At 37.6% G+C, this 6689-nt stretch overlaps 1 long non-coding RNA gene across 1 annotated transcript; it reads left to right on the plus strand.

Moving 5' to 3' along the window:
- The first annotated feature begins 2824 nt into the window (after nucleotides 1-2824).
- Nucleotides 2825-4650, plus strand: LOC127659012 (uncharacterized). Its single transcript, XR_007972483.1, has 4 exons — nucleotides 2825-2950; nucleotides 3922-3976; nucleotides 4275-4352; nucleotides 4503-4650. It is a non-coding gene; the product is annotated as an uncharacterized LOC127659012 (long non-coding RNA).
- Nucleotides 4651-6689: the final 2039 nt, after the last annotated feature.

Here is a 6689-nt window from a genome sequence, read left to right on the forward strand (position 1 = left end):
ATACCTGATTGTGATTATTATCTACCCGAATAGATAACTCCTTATGGATTTGGCATGAGCAGACTGTATGGATACGCTTGCTGGCTCCATTTGTCTCTCTTGCAAAGTTACTTGTATGTTCTCATTGAGATGCAGTAGGTGGCATGCAGGCCACGGGGAGATTCGGTCAGCTGAGTGCATATTAAATTAGTTGTCTGCGTTCTGCATATGTCAGCACAGTAGTTCATTAATGGTGTTTGTTTTCGAAAACCTTAAGAAATATGATTAAAAAGAAAGAGAGAAGATAAAGGACGGGATGAATGAGGATTGAGAGAGTGTGGCGAGAGGGGGAAGGAACGGCAACAGCGAGGGGATAGAGCTGAGTCATCAGAGCACCAAGGACAGCACATTGCAGGCTTTTCTTAAACTGCATTCAGTAACTTAAAAATTGCAATCTCAAGACTCCATGTTTATCAGAAGTCTAATAAAATAAAGCAATATGCCACAAGAAGCTGTGTATTGCAATGTGTAAGTGGTGTTCACCTGTTTACAATTTTATGTGGCCCTTACCCATGGTAAAATAACTGCAATTAACCTTCTTTAGTGGCTTTTTTTAGTGGCAACAAAAATATGATAAAAGACACCAAAGTTCAATAAATAGTTCCATGCATTAGGGTTAGAGTGAGGGTTAAGGGTAGGGTTAGGCCCATACAATTGTGCTCAAAATTGTTAGATCTGAGGACAAGCCTGGAGCTTGTTTAGGGGTCCCCCTTTGAAATGCATGTCCAATATTCTGGATCCTACCTTACCCATCTTGTACGAGAATTTTTTTTCCCTTTCAAGCAAGGTATACCTTCCAATAATGCTGCTTTCCAAAGATTTTAAGTTGTAAAACAGTAAATAGGCATGGTTTGGTGAATTAGGGTCACTTAGGCCAAAGCATTTTTCAATAGTGCTTATATCTATATAGTTCAGACTGTGCCAATATGCACTAAATACGGCAGTAGCGAGGTGTGGATCAAAAATGTGAGCGTGAGGAAATCATTTGGGTTTGGTGTGGCGTAGTGGACTAAGGCACATAACTAGTAATCAGAAGGTCACTGGTTCAATCCCCACAGCCACCACCATTGTGTCCTTGAGCAAGACACTTAACTCCAGGTTGCTCCGGGGGGATTATCCCTGTAATAAGTGCACTGTAAGTCGCTATACCGTTAGCATCAGTGATATTCTTTACTATCAATTTGGGATAATGTTATGTGATGAGAGAAGAATTGTATTTTTTTTACTTTAGTTTTTACTCTACCCAATTGAAATGGTCCATGAATAAAAATCAGACTGGAAGGGACATCAGCGATATCCGTAGTTAAGCATCATGGTGCAGTAGAGGGAGAGCACTTGCTCAAGTGATAGAGACTACATTTCAAGTATCATTCCATTGAGCATACAGCCTTTTATATTTTCAACTTATTACAGTTTTTGTATTATTGTTCCTTTTAAAGTTAAAATGTTTACTTTGTTTATTTTTTGCTGGTGGATATGACAGTCATCTTGGAATTGTCGGTTCTCATGTACTCATATAGGAAACAAAGGCAGGCCTACATACAGTCATAAAGCCTGACGTAGGCCTATACGAACTCTCAAAGCCTGATAACAACAATGGTGCCAGAATCAAACAAAGGGATTCCAAAACACTCTACAGATCCCATGAAGCCTTGTACACTTTACACCTATGTGTGAAATTCTGAAGTATCGAACTCTCAACTCGATGAATAGCATGACCCCAGATAGCAAAAAATGTCCGCACGGCTTCTTTTTGCCGCCGTCCCCAAGCTGTCGGCTATAGGTGCATCCCACTGGCGGGGATGAAGCGTTTGCCGCCGAATTCGTCACTCCCATTTCTTGCGAGATGCCGCCGGCGGTCAGACGGCGGGCCGCCCGCTTCATTTTCTCTGGCGGTTGCCTCGCGGCAATCGACCACGGCAAGCCGCTTTGAAATAGCCTACAAGGACAGCTTAGACTCTCAAAATCGACCAGCCATGTTGGCTATTATTATTTTTTGCTCCAAAGCCATTAGGGTTTATAACATAGTATTGACTCTTGATTCCATGATAAGGTAAGGTTTAGGAAATGACATTTAAATTACTTTGAAACTCTGAAGCGATTATACAGTAATATGTGTAAAATATATTGAATTATTTATGCACAGGTGAAAATTGTTTACATTTCTTTGATTGATGCACATTTGAGACATGCAATAAACCAAAAATAATTCCTTTTTGTAAAACTTACTTGGCAATAAATATCTTTCTGATTAGGTTTTAAAATAGATATTTAATACAGGGTATGAACAATTTAGCAGAATAAATTGATGAAGTTAGACTTTTCACCAATGCCTGTATCAGTGAACAGTGAAAGACATCTGCAACATGGCCAAAATCTCGGGTATACTTTAATTATTTTTTATTAATTTGCAACCATGGTGATATCTATCATAAACATGAAAATCCCTGTTTTGACGTGAAGGATAAACTCAATGAAAAAGCGAAATTATCCTCTGGTTTCACAGTTGCGCAGAAATTTCGTTTATGTCTACATTTTTTCCAACCTCGATTTTTTTGGTTATTTTACCTTTTACAGGTTTTGCAATTATGACCTTTACAAATGTTTAAGAAAGTATTAAAGTCCCTGTAAAGGCAATAAAAAAAAATCTAAACGCATTATAAATGTTAAAAATGTATTGCTAAAACACATTACAAAGACTGAAATGTGAAGTTCCGCTGTCGCCATATCTGTTTCCGGTTTACTTGTGCGTCGCCCAAAACGTCTGTTTTTACTCGATGTCTCCAGAATCTTCCGAAAATACGCGTCAGCGATGTTCATCGCATTGTTGATGCCTGGTCCCCTGCTCCGACAAGCAAGAGGGACAAGGGCTTTAAACTCTACATATCGAGTTATCTGCACAACTACAAGGGTAAGTATTTTAATCGAATGTGGTGTGCCGGCAGATAGCGGCTAAGCTAGTTCGCCACGTGTTCATTTTTAATGTAACGTTAGTACAGAAGCTTGTTTTTTCTTAGTTTTAAAGCAGACTGTTTGTTAATTTTTGTGATAATTGTGATATCAATTATATTAACTTGGTCTCCTCTCAGTTTCTAATAAAGATCAGGACACCGGTGAAGTCACTGTCAGGGCATTGTGTTACAGGTCCATGAGAAAATCAGAATCAGAATCAGCTTTATTGCCAAGTATGCTTACAAATACAAGGAATTTGTCTAGGTGACAGGAGCTACCAGTCAACAACAATACAAACAATACCAAAAAACAGCAGCAAGACATAGGTAATTAAAAACAAAAAGAACACAAAATAAATAATTATACATATACGTACATACACTCACCTTCATACATACCCACATACACACACGTAGTGCAAATCTAATACAATCTGTATATAAAGAACAAAAAACAGTATATTATGTACAGAGCGATGTAAGTAAAAGCAGATAAACCTCACAGTTTGAGTGTATGGTGAAGCTAGAATTAATAAGACTGCAGTTATATGCTTGTTACTTTAATAGCCTGGTGTTCCTGGGGACTCGGCTAAGGTTATTCATGTTTAATGTAACTCAAATCAAATGAAAACAGTTATTGTAGGCAGGTAAGTTTCCCTAGCTGGTCCCCTCTGTGTAAAATGCGTTCTTATTCAAGTTTTCAACTCAGTCATTCGTTTAAGATGCAATCTTAAGTATAAGTATTAGGCTATCATGATTATACAGTGAACAAGCTATATAAATAAGTATTTAATATAATAAAAGTGTAGAGAAACAACCGAGGGTGTAAAGTAAAGGCTGAATATTGTAGATTTATTACAATATGTTGCATGTTTGAATTAAAATACCTGTAGATATGCAACTTCCCACAAATGAAAGTTTTATTCAAAAGGAGCACACTCTACAAAGGCCTGACTGGAGATTTGCCTGATCTATCCGTCCTTCAGGTGAGTAGGGATATAACAATAGCACATTTCACTGTACAGTATGATATATCAACCAAAATCTGTATACCAATATTTCATTATTTTCTTTTTCCTCCCCTTTTACAAACAAATATTCTGCTTCAAAGAAAAAAAAATGAAATTGATGTTATCATAAGGGGTCTTCATTATGAACTTGTATGCCATGCATAACATACTGTGGATAGAAATTACAGGGAAAGTTACTGGTATGATAATTGTGGTTATATTATATTACTATTATATTTAGTGTATTGCTAATCAATATATTGTTACTTCCCAGATGACAGCGGCTCGCTTCAAGAGCAGGTGAAGCAAGTTGGGACAATGTTGAAGACATTTGCTCGCACTGGGCAATCAGGTACAACTTGCAAACAACACCTGTGGTTGTTGGTTTAATTCCCACTGGGGCCACCTGTACATGTATTAGACCTAGATATAAATGTCATAGTTTAGTAGTTGAAGGACCAGGACTGACTACTTTATTCTTTTATTCTGGGAACCCCTGTAGGTGCAGATCAAACCCTAATGCTGCGACGTCTTGGAATTTGGCGATGTTGTGCGTAGCATGGACGACAAAATGCTATGCTGCAACGTTTCAGTGCCAATGTGTCTGTTGGAGAGTTATCCCTGCCAGGGGATCTGTTACTCCCCCCTAGACACCCAGGAAGATTTGGCGTTGGTTGACAACAGTTTGAGGCAGGATAAAGAGCTCCAGCAACGATTTGTAAGTGTGCTGATTTCGTTTATAACGCCATAGGGTAATCTAAAAAGTACAATTAAGATCGTACACTGCATATTCTACAGTCTGAATCCACAGCCTGTCACATTTTAAATTTATGAGAAGCTTCAGAGAAATGTAATTTGTAACATGTTTTTTTTTGTATTTTCAGCTTCGGTTTTTTGCAATCAAATGTGGGAGGGACCTAAAGACAACCGTGTGGCGAATGCTTCAGAGTATCTTCTCTAATCACCTTTCCATCAATACAACCTGGACTGGTGTAGGGGATAAAGCATGTTTTAGAGACATGTTCCTGAAGACCATTGTTCAAAGTAAGTTGGATATTGTTTTTATATTTAAGTAGATGTGTATGACCTTATGCCATTCAAATGGAATGACAGATCTTTATTTTCTACAGGAGCCATCCGGAAGAACCCGGCAACCCAGGATGCCACTGATGAGGCAATCCAGGTTAACGTTACCTGAAAGGAGCATCTGAACATGAAGGTGGAAAAAGGCGCCGCACAGCTGAGAGGGACCCACAGCCGACCCCTTAAACCTAGGCTGACTACTGACACTCCAGCATCACTGACAGCTGGAACCCTTTCTTTATCCTGCAGTCAGTAACATCAAGACCCCTAAAAAAGCCTGCTAAAAGTGTCAGACTACACTCACCCAATCCACACTGTTCACTGTGGAAATTGCTTTTTTTTTTTTTCTCTCGTGACCCTGCTTTGAGGGCAGCTCCTTGGATGAATATGGGATGGTTTGTCCTTTTATACAGGCGCACGAGGAATCACTGAAGATATGCTAATTTGCACTGCCTCATTCTGGAGGTCGGGAAAACCGGTGATTCTTAGCCCACTACGCCCCACAGTCCCCAACCTCTCCAGACATTCTGATTGGCTGTGTTCTCTACAGCCAGATTTTCTGCTGTTAATTGTATTTATTCCCACTTGTTGTCATGTGTAAGTTGAATGTCAAAATGTATATTATACCTGTTATCCTGCACATTCCTTGATACCAAAGATCTCAATTATTTCATATACAATTTGCTGCTTATTTCATTGTTACAGTGCTTCACTATTCTATTTTTAAATATAGCTTGTAAATCCTAGATTATACATCTAATACTTGATATTTGCACATTATCTGGTATCAAATATTTTACTTACCGTGACTTTAGTATTGGCTTATTTCATTCCGTCAGTGCTTAACGATTCTATTATAGTTTGTAAATCCTATTTCATACCTCTGATACTTGATATTGCACATTAACTAGTACCAAAAATTGTACTTTCATTCCATCACAGTGCTTAACTGTTATTCTATTGTTACATATAGCTTGTAAATCCTTGTGCCACAGGTCAGCATTGCAGTTATAATGGTATATTCTACTCCAGAGCTTTATTCTAAATTATTACCACTTAACCTATTGTTAGAAATGACTTGTAAATATGATGTTATACCTCAATTTATTTGGTATCCTGCACTTTCTTTGGTACCAAATATCCTCATTGCTTATGTTTACTGGTAATTCTTTTCATCCCAGAGCTGACCTCTTTATATTATAAACAATTATTGTAAGTGTTACAATAGTGTTTTTAAAAAAAAAAAAAAAAAAAAGAAATTGGAAACCTGCATGTTCTTTTGTGTGTGTGTGTGTATATATAATGTTTGTATTTTTCTGTTATTTACATTTCAGTGATCTGACATCGTGTTTCAATGACAGTTACTGTACTTTGAAATGTGGAAACGCCAAATGGAAATTTGTCTGGTTTGATCAATCATTATTCTTGATAAACTGCATGCTATAAATATATATATATATATATATATATATATATATATATATATATATATATATATATATATATATATATATATATATATATAGGCCTACAATAAGCGGCGGCAGATCGCTCGAAAAAAGCGTTTGCCTCCGACGGTCCGCCTTCGATATAACGGCGGCGGAGC

This window comes from Xyrauchen texanus, chromosome 18, assembly GCF_025860055.1.
Source record: "Xyrauchen texanus isolate HMW12.3.18 chromosome 18, RBS_HiC_50CHRs, whole genome shotgun sequence".
Classification (NCBI taxonomy): Eukaryota; Metazoa; Chordata; class Actinopteri; order Cypriniformes; family Catostomidae; genus Xyrauchen; species Xyrauchen texanus.